At 43.2% G+C, this 15,303-nt stretch overlaps 1 long non-coding RNA gene across 4 annotated transcripts in view; it reads left to right on the forward strand.

Moving 5' to 3' along the window:
- LOC144322722 (uncharacterized) overlaps positions 1-11,417 on the forward strand; it is a 106,352-nt gene extending 94,935 nt beyond the window's left edge. For 2 of the 4 annotated variants that reach the window (XR_013388352.1, XR_013388353.1), the window contains 3 exons: positions 9-123; positions 717-967; positions 11,089-11,417. This is a non-coding gene — a long non-coding RNA (uncharacterized LOC144322722). The remainder of the gene's footprint in view (positions 1-8; positions 124-716; positions 968-11,088) is intronic. The other 2 variants (XR_013388354.1, XR_013388356.1) reach the window with 1 other exon arrangement.
- The last annotated feature ends 3,886 nt before the right edge of the window (positions 11,418-15,303 follow it).

Here is a 15,303-nt window from a genome sequence, read left to right on the forward strand (position 1 = left end):
GTTTACAGAAGGAAGTTAGGAAAGTCCCTGGAGGAGGAGAAAAAGAATCCATCAAGTCAGTGGGCAGGGTGAATTAAAATATAGCTGTCCCTGCCCTGGCAGCCTGCCAGCCAAGCCAGTCTGGTGAGTGTGATGCTTCTGGAAGTGAAAGTGAAGGATGGGGAGGTGTGTGGTATGGCTAGCAGACTGGGAAATAGAAATTCATGTTTGCATCACCACTTTGCAAAATGCTGCCAAGCTTTCTGTCTTTTGGGGCTTCATAGGAGCTCATTGTCTTTTGTGCAGCCAGGAATACCGAAGTTCTGGAAAACGAAGGCACTTGCCTTAGGTCATCCAGGGATTGAGACAGAGGAGCCAGGAAGATGGTCTAGTTCCTCTAAATCACTATTTGGGATTCTTGCTTCTACTACACATCCACTTATGAAAGGAGAGTGCATAGCTAGCCTGCGTTGACCAGTTGTCTAAGCAAAGAGCATGAGGTCATAGAGGTGACTGTCCATGAGGAGGAGAGAACATTGACTTTTCCTCTCTGATTAGTTCCAAGTTGATTGAACACGAGTGATAGGCCTTGCCCACAGTTGGGTGTGTATGGGGCCACATCTATTAAACATTTCTTTGGTGCTAGTCACTATTCTAAGGGAGTTAAATGTATCAGTGAAATTATTCAATCCTGAGATAATCTTTTGATGTAGTATGTTATTATTCCCACTTGGCAGATAAAGACATGGAAGCATGGGATTGGACTCAGGTCGCTGGCTCTGGAATGTCATAACCACTGTACTACATTGCACGTGCTGCTGTATTATGCACGTACACGGATATCACACATGATGTGCCCAGGAAGAGGCCATTCTTTCCAGTTAAGGGTTGGGGAAGCTTCCTGGAGAAAGAGGTGATGTTGGAACTAGGCCTTGAAGCTTACAGGGGGTGATGTTGGAGAAGAGCAGAGGACCCTGAAAAAAGATGGGTAAGACACCATTTAGTTTGACGTGGATGGAACTGGAGGGTATTATGCTGAGTGAAATAAGTCTCATTCATTTGGGGAATATAAAAATTAATGAAAGGGAATAAAGGGAAAGGAGAGAAAATGAGTGAAAATAACAATGAGGGTGACAAAACATGAGAGACACCTCACTCTGGGAAATGAACAAGGGGTGGTGGAAAGGGAGGTGGGCGGGGGGTTTGGGTGACTGGGTGACGGGCACTGAGGGGGGCACTTGGTGGGATGAGCACTGGGTGTTATGCTGTATGTTGGCAGATTGAACTCCAATAAAAAAAAAAAGATGGGGGGATCCCTGGGTGGCGCAGCGGTTTAGCGCCTGCCTTTGGCCCAGGGCACGATCCTGGAGACCCGGGATCGAATCCCACGTCGGGCTCCCGGTGCATGGAGCCTGCTTCTCCCTCTGCCTGTGTCTCTGCCTCTCTCTCTCTCTCTCTCTCTCTGTGACTATCATAAATAAATTAAAAAAAAAAAAAAGATGGGTAAGAGAAATAGGAAACCTTAAGGACATCCTGTGGTATGTGGGGGAAACCAGTCTGATTAGCACCTCCATTCAGTTGCTACTCCTTATTTCACAGCCTGGACCTTGTGGGCTACTTGGAAAGGTGTTTCATGACCTGGTCCCTGTCCACACCACCCCGCAGTGTCCAGCATGATCTCTTGCTACTTTCCCAAGCTGCAGTTCTCCCAAATGTATTATGAATTAGCTGCATTGTTGCACATTCTGCTCCCTCCACTGTGACATCTTCTAGTCTTTCCACTTCGTATCACCATGCTCCCCTATTTTAAAACTTTGTATTAAAATCTTTCCTCCATCATCTGCTTCCAAGATTGGGTGGGATGCTCATCTTCTTTGTTCTTACAGCTTCCTATTCTTCCTCTATCATCAAATATTTCATACAAGACTGTGACTGACTTCTTTTCCATCATTTCCATTAAATCATCAGATGTAGGAGGGCAAGTGCTAACTCCTATCCCTTCCCTATGGTTGTAGCTCCTAATGTACTGATGGTCTTAATAGACATCTGTTGAAGTAAACATCTAACATCTTTCCAAAGAATCTGGCAAAGGATGATGTTTATGTCCCTTGGTTGCCCATTCTTGGTTTAACAAACCTAGTAAGAATCTTTTCTTTAAGACTAGCCTAAATCTTTGCCATTGTAACTTCTGAACACACACTCACACTTAATATTGAATCATCTTGAAGGAGTTTACAAATGTGTTCTTATTCTTGTGTTTCTTTTTTAGAAAGTTGGTATACCTAATCAAACCAGGTCTTTTTTATGTAAATTTATTTTTTATTGGTGTTCAATTTGCCAACATATAGAATAACACCCAGTGCTCATCCCGTCAAGTGCCCACCTCAGAGGAACCAGGTCTTAAAAGTGTTAGATATATGGGTTCACATGAAGAAGTGCGTATTATCATGCAAAATATAAGAAGACCTCAACAGATGGGAGAACACTAAAGACACCAGACTGGGGATATGGATATTTGGGATTTAGTCCTTCGATTGTGTGACCTCGAGAACTCTAACAGACGCTCCTCATTTTAATGTACCCGACTATCTACAAAACCTGGTAACAGCCTTGTTGTACTTCTGTTTAAAGTAAAGGTCAATGGATTCTGGGTTTGTGCCTGGGGAATGTCCTATGAGAAGAGAATAAGAGTTTTAGGGCATGGACCTATGGGCATCTACTTGAGATAGCTGTAGATATAGATTTACATGTAGTTGTAAGAAACAAGACAGGGAGATCCTGTATACCCTTCACTCAGTTTTCCCCAAAGGCAACATCTTGCATAACGAGATCATAACATCACAACCAGGAAACTGCCATTGACATTCAGATTCTATCAGTTTTAAATGCACTCATTTGTGTATACATATTTAGTTCTGCGCAATTTGTCACATATGCAGATGTGTGTGACCATCCACCACAGTCAGACACAGAAAAGCTCCATGTCAAGGATCCCTCATGCTATAGTTCATAGCCACTGCCTTCCCTTCTGCCCTTACCCTTTGGCATCCTCCAGTTTGCCTTCCAACTCAATGATCATGTTATTTCACAAATGTTATATAAATGGAATCATGTAGTCTGTACCCTTCTGAATTGACTTTTTGTTTTCACTCAGCATAATTTCTTTGAGGTCCATCCAGATTATTACGTGGTCAATAGTTCATTTCTTTTGATTGCTGAGTGGTATTCCATGGCATTAATGTAGCATAGCTTGTGTAACCAGTCACTCATTGAAGGACACCTGGGTTATTTCCAGGATTGACTTATTATGAATAAAGCTGCCATGCGTATTGGTGCACAGGTTTTTGTGTGAACATGCCTTAATTTCATTTCTGGTGTAAATGCCCAGAGTGAAATTGCTGGGTCATAATGGTAGGCACCTGCTTAGTTTTGTAGGTAACTGGCATACTGCTTTTTCTAAAGTGGTGGTATCAATTTATTTCCCACTCACAATGTGTGAAAGAGCCAACATCCTCTCTGTATCCCCCTTCTTGCATTTGGTGTTATCATTACCTCTCATTTTAGTCCTTCTGTTAGGTGTATGGTGATAGCTCACTGCAGCTTCAATTTGCATTTCCCTAATGGCTAACAATGTTGAACATTTTTCAGGCACTTACTTGCCATCTGTAAACTCTGGTGATGCAAACATCTATTTTGGCTCCTAAAAATTACTTCTCACTTCCTTCTTGCTACTCAGTGGATTCCAAGGCAGAAAGCAAATAGCTACAGATAAATGATGAGTTATTAATTTGAGTGCCAACTGTGTGCAAGGTAGTGTTCTAGGTACTGGGAAGAAAGCAATGATAAGAACAGAGAGCAATCCGTATTGTCATGAAGCTTATATTCTAGTGGATTGAGATGGCCAGTAAATAAAATAAGTAAAGTGTATAGGGAGATGGGCAGGTACTTTAGTTACATTTTAACATAGGGTGGTCAGACAAGCTCACCCTTGCTGAGAGGAGATGCTTGCATGAAGACCTCAGGTAAGGCAAGCCATGGTGTCTGGTAGCAAACTGCTCCTGGCTTTGAAGCAGCTGTGTTCCAGAAGTATTGGGGTGGCCAGGAAGGCTGGTGCAGTGAGTGAGGAGGAGACGGGAGCAATGAGGTCAGAGCAGTATCAGAAGCAGGGCTTCTGGGCATGGGTAGGACTTGACTTCCCATTCAGTGTGGTGGGGAGGTTCTCGAATATGTAGGGCAGAGGAGTGGCAGGTTCTGATTTTGCTTCATAAGGATTATCCTGGCTGCTATGTTGAGAGTAGCCCGAAAGAAGGGTGGAATCAGGGAAACCAGTTTGGAAACTACTGCAATTATCCAGGAAAGGCAAGATGGTGACTTGGACAGGGCAGTGACAGTCAGGGTCACAAGAAATGGTAGGTTCCGGATCATATTTTGATGTAGAGTGGACGTAACTCCTTATCCAGCTGGATGTAGGGTGAGAGAGAAGAGAAAAGTCTGAGTTCAAGGTTCTTGGTTGGAACCTTGGAAGGATTGAGATGCCATTAGCGGAAACAGCGAAGGAAGCTTGAGAGCTCAGATCAAGATGTGCACTACTGAAGGTAACTTTTAGACAACCAAGTAGAGGTGACATTACAAGGAGGCAGTGGATGATGTGTCTGGGGGTCCCAGGCATAGGCTTGGGTGCAAGATTAAAAATGTGAGAATCTTGCTTGGCACAGCACCTATCATATAGTGCTCTGAAGTGGATGCTTCTCTTGACTATAGGTCCTTAATTTCTTAATTCAAAATCTTTGGTGCCAGGTTTTGGTATTAAGTTGAGCTACATGATATCATCTGACTATTTTTGACCTATAATAATAATAATTTCACATGGTTCACCTTAACAATCCCCTCCACATGCCTTATATCACATAATACTCTTAGTGGGGTTTGAAACAGTGTCCTATCATCAAACACAGAAATATTTCTGCAGCCTAATACACTCATGCTAAGCGGGACAGGTAAGGACCATATGCACAAACATGTGTGCACCCTTTCAACTTAGCTGACCTGTGTATTATAACAGCTTTCACATTTTTAGGGCTTTTTGGATTTTGGATTGCATGGCATCCAGAGGGTTGAAATAGGCTCATGAGTGAAAGGTGCTGAGAAGCACAATTCAGCTCAATTTTAAGATTATGCCAATGCTGTTCAATGATTTATCATGCTTTTTCCAAAGGTGGGAGCTGTCTGTCCCATGAGTACACGTGGGATATTCAACGACTGGAGAGATTGTTAGAGTTGATGTCTTTTACAGGTCTTGATCTCCCTGAGACAGAAATGACTCTAAATCATTTCTATATTTAGACCGCATTCTCTCCATCTCTAAAACGGGACCAGGGAGCTGAACTTTGTGATTACTGAGGATACATCTGGCATTAATTTTCAGGGTCTCTATGCTTCTCTATTCACTAGTTGTTCCTCCTACCTATCTCTACATATCTTTGTTTGTTGAGTAACCCTCTTTCCAGACTGTACCATGGCAATTTTCCCAGGATGTGCAATGAATAATTAGCATGGGCAGCTGGATGGGGAGACAGACGTTTTCCCTGTTGCTTCCCAAATTGGGAAAAATGGTTATTTTTTTCAGTAATGACTTCTGGACATCCAAGCGTCTTTTTGACTTATGCAATATCCACATGCTTCCTGCAAGAGTGCTAATCTAGGGCACAGTTCCACCTTCCTGGAATGATGTAGATGGTGGCAGGGCCTCCCCTTTCTGGTTCTCTTGGCAGATGAGCTATTTGATGAAAGACTTTTTCAATGGCTGATACAAGCCTTCTAAGGGGCAACCTAAAAATTCAAACATTTTGAATGGAAACCTTTCTAAAACATAATTTACAACTTTAAAACAGTTTTTTTTAAAAATTTGATTATAAAAGTAACATATTTTGACTCTAGGAACCAAAAAAAAAAAAAAAAAAAAAAGGTGGGGGTGGGTGGGAGGAAAACAATTATCATAGTCCCTAAACTGGGGAATGGCAGACTTTTTCTGCCAAAGGGTCAGATGGTAAGTATTTTAGAATTTGTGGGCCAATGAGCAAAAAGGACAATATCATATAGGTGTTTATACAATCTGGAAACCACTCTTAGTGTGCAGACCATACAAAACCAGGGCTGGCTAGACTTAACCTGTGGGCAGTAGTTTTCTGAGCTCTGGTCTACACATACCATCTAGAAATTGGTATTGACCTTTAAGAGTATATCTCTGCAATTTAATTTTCTATGCTTTTCTTTCTTGTTTTTTTAAAAAAGGATTGCCTTGCATATCCCATTTTGATTTTTGTGGATCTCACTGAATAGCAGCATTCCAGGAATAAAGTTTTTCAGGGCTATGTAGACCTTCTCTGAATTGTTCATTTCAACAACTTCCACTTAAAGTGCTTTTGTATTGTTTCTTACTAATTTATAGATAAAACGTAGTTCTTTTGTTGTTGTGTTTTGGGTCTTGCATGGAGCCCAGGAGGGGCATCTCTAGGACAGAGGCTATGAACATGTTTGATGCCTTACCTATGTAGAGGTGGGACCACCCATCACCCCATCTCTGCCAGGATTGGGTATTTTCCCAAAACAACAACATCATTTACATTATTAAGTGGGCTATGACAGCAGATTTAACCTTGTCTGGATAATTCTGGTTTCCACCATGAACATCATATAGTCTGAGCTTGAGTCCTTTGCAGCCATTGAATGAATCACAAAGGATAATGTTGCTCGTATGCTGAGTATGCCCTCAGATTAGACTTTTAGAATCTTCTCTTCTTTTCCTTTTTTTCCTATTTGTTCTCTTCCTTTCTGCTTTGCTTGGATCTAGCTGCCCTTTAGATTCACCAAGATTCTCACACAGGTTAAAGCCAGCTTGTTCACTCCTAAGCACATGCCTAAGAGGATCTCTTACAACATTCAGCAAGAGGTGACTACAAGGACCTTCATTACAGCAGTTGCCATGGTAGCAAAAAGCTAGATGCACACCTGGTGCTTTTCACCAGGAAGGGTGGTGAATACAGTTTGTGCAGTGCTGTACAGTCATCCATGTGAAGGAAAAATGTAACATGCCTCAATGGGGATGATTCTTAGCAAAACAATATAAAGTGGAAAAGTAAGTTCCCAAAGATTTATACAAGCAAAGTTTATATAAAATTAAAAATCATGCACACACACAAATACATATAAATACAACAAATTAAAAAGGAGAGTAAACACGGCTAAACACAGGGCTCAGGAGGATGGATACCCTGAGCTGGGGCAGTTTAGTGGTGGTTGCAAGGGGCTTCAAGGGGGTATCATCTGATATCCCTCAATATCCTGGCTTTCATTTTATGTCATAGGTTTGTATTTATAATATCATTCATTTGGGGAATATAATGTCATAACTAATTAACTTGCTTTATTTTATGTCTAGGTTCATAGGTATTTATAAATGTCATAACTAATTAACTGGCTAAATAACTAATTAACAGTCCAAGCATGGGCCATGATGACAGTAGTACCATGATCCAGGGATTATGACAGTTCCAATTCTATCCTTCTGAGATCTAAAACTAGACAAAAATAACACTCAGTGTGGTCCTGATAAGACTATCTGAAAAATCATATGCATGAGTATTAGTACATAGATTCCAGGGTGTCTGTTTTGTCTGTCTCACAGAGGAAAGTTTTATTTATTTGTTTTTTTAGTTCTTGATTCTGGTCCAGGCAGCCAGTATTGCAAGATAAATGTCTTGAACGAGGCTCCATTATTAGGTTCATAAGTATTCCCTTAAAAGAGCCTGAATATAAATTGTGTACTTTTGATTATTTGTTTACAGCAAGACTATAGGAGGAGACCTGTCTCTGGATAGATGATGTATTGCAGCTAGGAGAATAGTGCTCAGCTGGACCGAGGATTGGCAAAGGTCTAGGAATGAAGCGAGGGAGTGTACCAGGCAGCGACAGAGTGCCTATAGGTTTGGAGCACGCAAAAGGGAGGAAGGGAACCTGAGAAGTCTTGGCCAGGCCAAACAACCAGACCATATCTTGCACTCTTTCTCCCTTCTCTAGCCTTCACATTATTACTCAGTTTCAGTCAAGAATGCTGCTAGGTTGTGAGGCTTGGCTGTGAGTGTGGGCATTCCCTCGTTCCTCAGGTACTTTCTCTGTGGCCTCAACTGAACCAGAAACTGGAGATACAGATTTGACCCAGATGTGAGATAGAAGACCCCTATTATTTTGTCCATGGTTGTATAGGACAAGCCTTATTTCGAACATAGTATTGGCTCTTAGTGCTCAACTGAGTCGAGTGGTTCTTAAGCTAAAGAAGCAGAGGGCTAAGCATGAAGTTACATTCATAGTGACAGCCCCAGGCAAAGGTAGCACTCCCTCTTCTCCATGTGTTCAGCCCACACCTCAATTACTGAAGTCTTATCACATTGCATTGTCATGATTTATTTATACACCTCTCCTACCCACTAGCCTGTAAACACCAGAAGGGTAGAGGCTGTGTCTTTTTTGTTGCTACGTCTCCCAAATTCAGGAAATAGAGTGGATGCTAAATAAATGGGAGAACACTGTGCACTTACCACCCCTTGTTGTTGGTGCCCAGTGAGTGGGACTCAAAGGGGAGACAGATTATCTCAGTTAAGAGGGTTCAGGAAGCTCAGAGAGGAGGGGGCGCATATATTTGGGGTTTGAATGGGTTTCATGGATGGAAAAGGGAGGATGGAGAGTGGGAAGTGGGGTGGTGGTGGTGAGGTGGGGATAGTCGAAGTTAATAACAACTGACTGCATGCCTACTGACACACTGGAGTAGACTGGTGGCAAGTAGTCAATATTGCTATCCTTGTGCCTACTAGCTACAAATCAGCCTGGAAGATGAGGAAGGACCTGGGGTTTATGTGAAGAGATAGAATGGGAATAAATATTATGTGGTTACCATCTTTATTCCAGCTCTGCATCAGGAGCTTTCTGTACATGGTCTTACTTGATTCTTATATAACTGTGGCAGGCAGGCATTATAACTCCAATTTCTAAAAGTAGGAAACAAACAACAGAGGAGTGATACAAGGTGCTTAGGGCTACCTAAAAAGTGAGTGGATAAACTAGAGCTGAAGTTGAATCCAGACCCTTACATTCCTGGGCCTGTGCTCTGTTTTCTCTGCTGTCCTGTCACAATGTCACACATAGAGTGTGTGGTCAGTGGAGGTCAGGGCAAGAGCCAGGGTGTGAGCAGGAGCCATCAAAGGCATCCAGGAGACTTTGTGGGGGAGAGGAGCAGAAATGAGGGCAAGGCCTAGGGCTGGGCAGCTTCCTAGGCCTGGGTGGGTGTTCCTAGCCAGAGACATTCTATTTGGAGTCTTTAAACCTCCACCCTTTGTACCCAATAAAGTTCACAGTGGCCACACCCTTGTCATGGCCTTTCTGGGGAATGTTTCTGGAACTGGACAGAGGTCTCAGGCAGGGAAGGGGGGCAAGGCATTGTCCTGGAACCAGGGCCAGATTTTAAAATCATATTTTGGATTTTATATGAGAGAAATTGAACATAAGTTTCAGCTGGAGAACTTGAGATGAGTAATGCCTGGTTAGGGGAGGCGCTCCACTCTAGAGATGAAAAGGAAGTGGTAATAAATAATCAGAGACTAAAGATGCGACTGAGCCAAGTAGATGGTTTTAGTGCCAACTATGATGAGGACTGGTTTCATGGGGGCCATTTTTCATCTAAAACATCTGATTGATACATTGATGGAGGCAATGCATGCAGGAGAGGAAAATAGGGGAGGCGGAGAAAGAGGAAATGAAATGGATAGACACAGAGAGACAGAGCTGGAGACAGAAATACACAAAGATAAAGGAAAAACACAAAGAGATACAGAGAATAACACCCTGAAGATCCAGGCGCTCATGGAAACCAGGACAGTGAGATAAAGAGACAGATAGAGAGATGAGGACAAAGAGAGGAAGGGGGACAGTGACACAAACACTCAATGGATGGCTGAGGCTAATGGAGAAAATACATGTGAGTCCCCTGAGAAGGAAGGACTGCATCTGGGCACTTTGGACCTCCACAGGAGGATGTGTTCTTTGGCTTGGCTGAGGTACTGGCCAGTCCTAAGTTTCTGTGTTTTCCTGACTGGCAGGTGGAAACTCCAGAGTAAAAGGTCACCTACAGCATAGACTTTCCCTGTAATCAGCCCTCATTTCATTCTTCCCTCTCAGACACCTGCTTGCACCTCTGCGGTCACATCCAATGACCAACTGCTCAATACTGACCCTCAGAACATTCTTCCTTGGGCTGGGCTACCTTCCTGTGGCTTCCAGTTTGGAAGCAAGACATGAACAAAGCTAGTACTGCTTGTTCACTTAGCTCTTCAGGTGGTTGATGACAACGACTGTGTTCCCACTGTGTTCTCTCTTTGTCAGGATCATCTGTAGTTCCTCCACTGCTTTTAGTGGCAGCATGGGCTAAGTTCTGCCATAGTAATAGATTATCCCAGGATTTTCGGGGCTCTCAGGAACAAAGGTTTAGTCCTTGTGTTATTATTTTTTTTAACATAATTTTAACAGCCTAACTGTTAAAGAGTTAATTTTTCAGGACACTTGCTAAAGACCAGTAAGGCAGACTTTATTAAAAGGGGGATATCACAGTGGGTGTAGGGATCCTTTCAATGGGGTCTTGCAGACTTTGCACTTGGCTCCGAGGACAGTATGGGCCAGTGGAAAATCTATAGCTAAGGAGTGGGGTGAAGATCAGTGGATGGAAAATTACTAAGGAGAAATATTAGGAATAAGGGGGACTTTTGGCTAGACTGACTCAACAGGATTCTTACTGAAGGCAGGCCAGGGTGAGCAGATGCGGCCTGGGCGGTGGTAGGGAATAAAGAGCCTGATTGGATATCAAGAGTGATCAGATATGGAGGATGGAGGATTCTGGCTAAACCGACTTGGCAGGTTTCTTGCTAAGATGGGGTAGCGCAGAGATGAACACTAAAGCTCAAAAGTCAGAGCCTAGTTAAGAAGAGGGTATACAGAAGCCTGAGTAGATTTTTGGCCAAAGAGAGAGACTCTTTGTAAGTTATTTACTCTTTATGTTCATTGCAGGCTGGGACCATTGCTTCGATTCCCATTCACCCCAGGACCCAAGCTGAGTAAGCACGGCTAAAACTGGCTGCTCATGATGGTTGAAGAAAGGGAATGTGTGTCTCCACATGTTGGTCCCGAAAGCTTCTACCAGAAGTGGTACATGTCACCTTCAATCATGTTGCATTGGCCAGAGTCTTATGTCCAAGAGGTGGGGATGGGAACTCTGCGCTCAAGAAGGGGCAGCATATATTTGTGAACAATGACACCAGAACTGGCTTTTCTCCCACTACAGTCTCCAGCTCTCTCACTAAGCTAGTAAAAAAATAAAGATTTGTGGAGGCTCCCAAGTTTATTGATACTCCTTTGGGTGTTTGAGGGCCACCACTGGACAAGAAACTTGAGGGGAGTGATGCTCCTGGGGGCAGCAGGTGATTGTACCCATGAATGGTTCTCCTTATCTTATAGCTACATCACATAGAACATATGTTCACCAAGTTTGCCAAGGCTGCAAAAGATAAAGAGGGAGAGGAAACAATTTGATCTTTCCACCAGAGTTTTACTGATGAATACATGAGAAATAAACGTTTATGGTGTTGATCTACTGAAATTTTAGGATTTGTCTGTTTGGACAGTTACTGTTCACTATTTTGATGCAGAGATTGGGACAAAAGTAGAGTGCTCCAAAACAAAAACATTAAATATATGATGTTAGCTGAGTGATCAGGGGACAGGTAATGGGAAGCTGAACTTAGCACTGAAAACATGGAAGCCAGGGTGGGGAGTGGCAAAGGCATTTGCACAGTTGCTGCCTGGGACGGCTTGAAAGGTAGACTCTATCCTCGTGGAACTCATCACCCCACTTGGAAGAGGCAGGAAAATAGGAGAATGGTAGTTAGCATGGCTGCATTTGGCAAAGTATTACAGGTGTGAGATGAGCTCAGGAAACTATTAGGTGGATTGTAAACAGAAGTTAAGAATAGAGAGAGTCCATAAATGTGAGGCCTTGAATTTAAAATAGCATACTGCATTAGATACCACACAATAAGGGATGGAATTCACAAAGGATTTAAGTGGCAAAAGCCTCGTAGAACCTTTCAGTTGGAAAAATGACTCGGGGCACAGATCAGATGAAAAGAGCAGCCTCTTCATTGATTTTTCTATATAGCCTCCTGGTAGCTGCCATTAGCTTAAGAGACAGAGAAGCAAGGAAGTGGAAAATCAAGTTAAAAGACAGATTTCAGAAGTACATCCTAAAAAGAACTTTAGCCATAGTCACTGCCAATAGATTAGAAACCTCTTATGTTATTGAGTGAAACATAATGCCGAGAGACACCATGAGTCTGGTCCAGGAAATCTTAGTGGCTCAAAACTACCTCTGGGATGCCAACCTCCCATGAATGGAAAGTAGACTAAGGAAACTATGCCCCGGGTGTGGGGGTTATATCAAATACCCACGTCATAATATCAAATACCCACTTCATATGTGTCCAAGGAAGGTCATGGCTCCCAAAGGGTGCCTTAGGGGTCATGAGAACAAGGGACAAGCATGAGCTGCCCTGAGAGGAGATTCACAGTCCCTCACCCAGTGCAGGAGCCTTCCTGAAGTCTGCCCAGCGCTTTGTGTATTCCTCATTCTTTCTAAGCAGGTGTGTGGATTGTGGCTGGCCTGTCCCTCTTTTCCTCCACCGTATGTTGGATGTGTGGTGTATGTGTTGGAGGGTAGGGGTTGCTGGGAGAGAGGGATATGTAACTCGTCCTTTTAGATCATAGGTCTAGGGTAGTGATTCTCAACTAGGGAACACTTGGCAATATCTGGAGGCAGTTTTGGTTGTCACAACCAGGGGTGGCGGTGCCAATGGCATCTCATGGGTGCCAGGGATGTTGCTAATCATCCTACAATGAACAGGACAGCCCCCTATGACAAAAAATTGTCCAGGCTCAAATGTCAGTATGACCAAGGTCAAGAAACTCTGGTCAAAGGAATAAAAGGTGTAACATTCCTGACCGAATAGTAAGATTACAAGACATTGCCTAGAAATCAGAGAGCCCGACAAGGAGTTGGTGCTCATTCCCTCGTTCAACATTTAGCTGAGTGCCTGCAAAGGGAAGGGGGTGACTGGCGGTGGTGATGGAGGGATGGGGGATTTGTCAGTAATTCATGCTACTTGTTGCAATAGACAATCTCCCCAAATCTCAGCATCTTAAGCAACAAATGTTATTTTTTTGTCATGTCAGGAAAGATCTGTTTTTCTCCTGAACAACTAATCTTATTTTTCTCTTATGGGCATTATGATCCTGGTAATGGACTGATTTTTGTCATTGGCTTGGCTACTAGGAAGCTCATTATAAGAACTATTCGTTACTTGTCCACAATAGCCAAACTGTGGAAGGAGCCACGATGTTCTTCGACAGACGAATGGATAAAGAAGATGTGGTGTATATACAACGGAATATTACTCAGCCGTCAGAAAGGATGAATACCTACCATTTGCTTTGAGGTGGGGGTGGACCCTGGAGGGTATTATGCTGAGTGAAATAAGTCAATCAGAGAAAGACAATTATCATATAATTTCACTCATATGTAGAATATAAGAAATAGTGAAAGGGATTATAAGGAAAAGGAAGAAAAGTGAGTGGGGAAAAATGAGAGAGGAAGACAAACCATGAGAGACTCCTAACTCTGGGAAACAAAGGGTTGCAGAAGGGGAGGAGGATGGGGTAACTGGGTGACGGGCACTGAGGAGGGCACTTGATGGGATGGCACTGGGTGTCGTACTATATGTTGGCAAATTGAATTTAAATAAAATATTAAAAAAGAACTGTTCATTGCTGGCTCATCTTCCTATCTGACTCTCATTTGCCCGTGAGTTTGATTCCCTCCCCTTCCTTGCTCCCATATTGTTGTACTTTTGTTTATTGCCTCACAATATCTTTGGGATTAAAGGGAACTGTGGAATAATGGAATGAATCAATATCATTCTTGCTGAGAGGTAGCTGTCCCCAGTGAAAGGGACATTGGAGAACCAGTAAGTATCCCTTTACTTCTTTAAAATGGAAAGTGGATCTTTAGGTCCCAGCTTGAAAATTTGCAGAATTGAAACTGATGTTTGGGCCTGGAATCTGCAAATAGCTTTTCTTTTTCATTCTACAGTTTTACTTACCCCTTTTAAGTTGCTATTTTAACAATCCAGAGTCTCATTTGCTCTAGCTGACAGAGGAAGGAGGCAAGAATACCTACTCTCCAAGATCTTTTGGGGAATCACTTCATGCAAATATCTTTGTCTCAGAAGGAAACTGCCCAGGGGTTGGGCCTCTGCCCACTCCAGAGAAAGCAACTTTCAGAGTTGGTATTTTTCCTTTTGCTTTTCTGTTTCCAAATATGAAACAGATAGGAGTCAGGAGACCAGCCACAACCTTGCTTTGTGATCTCAGGATCTTTTCACCCCCTCTCAGATCTCTGGAAAAACAAAGTGGACTGAGAACCCACCAAGATGGTTCTTGTCTGTGTATCAAAAGAGTGGGTGCTTCCAGTGAAATGTGCTTTCTGGCGATTCTGGCTGAGTGGGATTGTAGTGACACTCAAATCATGTATTTGGAAGAAGTAGCTCAGCTTCCCATAAATGTGGAGGAGATGATGGGTTTGGAGGCCCAGGCCAGGGTCTCACTGGTGACAGGCTTGAGAGATGGGTCAGTATGTACCTAGGGGTCCCACTGCCCAGCTGCCAGTTCCCACAGCATCCCTCAGTTGTGTAACTGTGGGTGAATCATGTTGCCTCCTTGGGTCTCAGTGTCCTCACCAGCCCCAGTGGGATGATTACAATAGGATCACGTGTTGTGCAGAGTCAATGACATAAGATTCACAAAGTTCTGGCCACATCGTGCAACAGATATTCCTGATCTCTCCCTTTAATTGGGCCAGGCACTGCTGGATTGAGATGTGGCCACCGGGGTGACTTATCCAGGACACCCTCAGCCAAGGCACCACTGGACCATCTTTTCTCCTTTTGAAGAGGCTAGAAAGGAATTGCCTGAGACACTGCCCCAAAATAGGATGGCAGGAAAGGTATGGAAACATTCTCATGGTGAAGCTTCTAGACAGCCAGCTTTCAATCTCCAGGGCCCTCTGCCTCTGCATCCAATCCCTCTTCAGGACAGGAGTCCCTTTCCCCTTCTGGTTTCCATTTTTCCCTCTTTGAAATGTGTAAGTTAGATTAGATCGTTCATAATCAAATG

The sequence above is a fragment of the Canis aureus genome, chromosome 10, assembly GCF_053574225.1.
Source record: "Canis aureus isolate CA01 chromosome 10, VMU_Caureus_v.1.0, whole genome shotgun sequence".
NCBI classification, from domain to species: domain Eukaryota; kingdom Metazoa; phylum Chordata; class Mammalia; order Carnivora; family Canidae; genus Canis; species Canis aureus.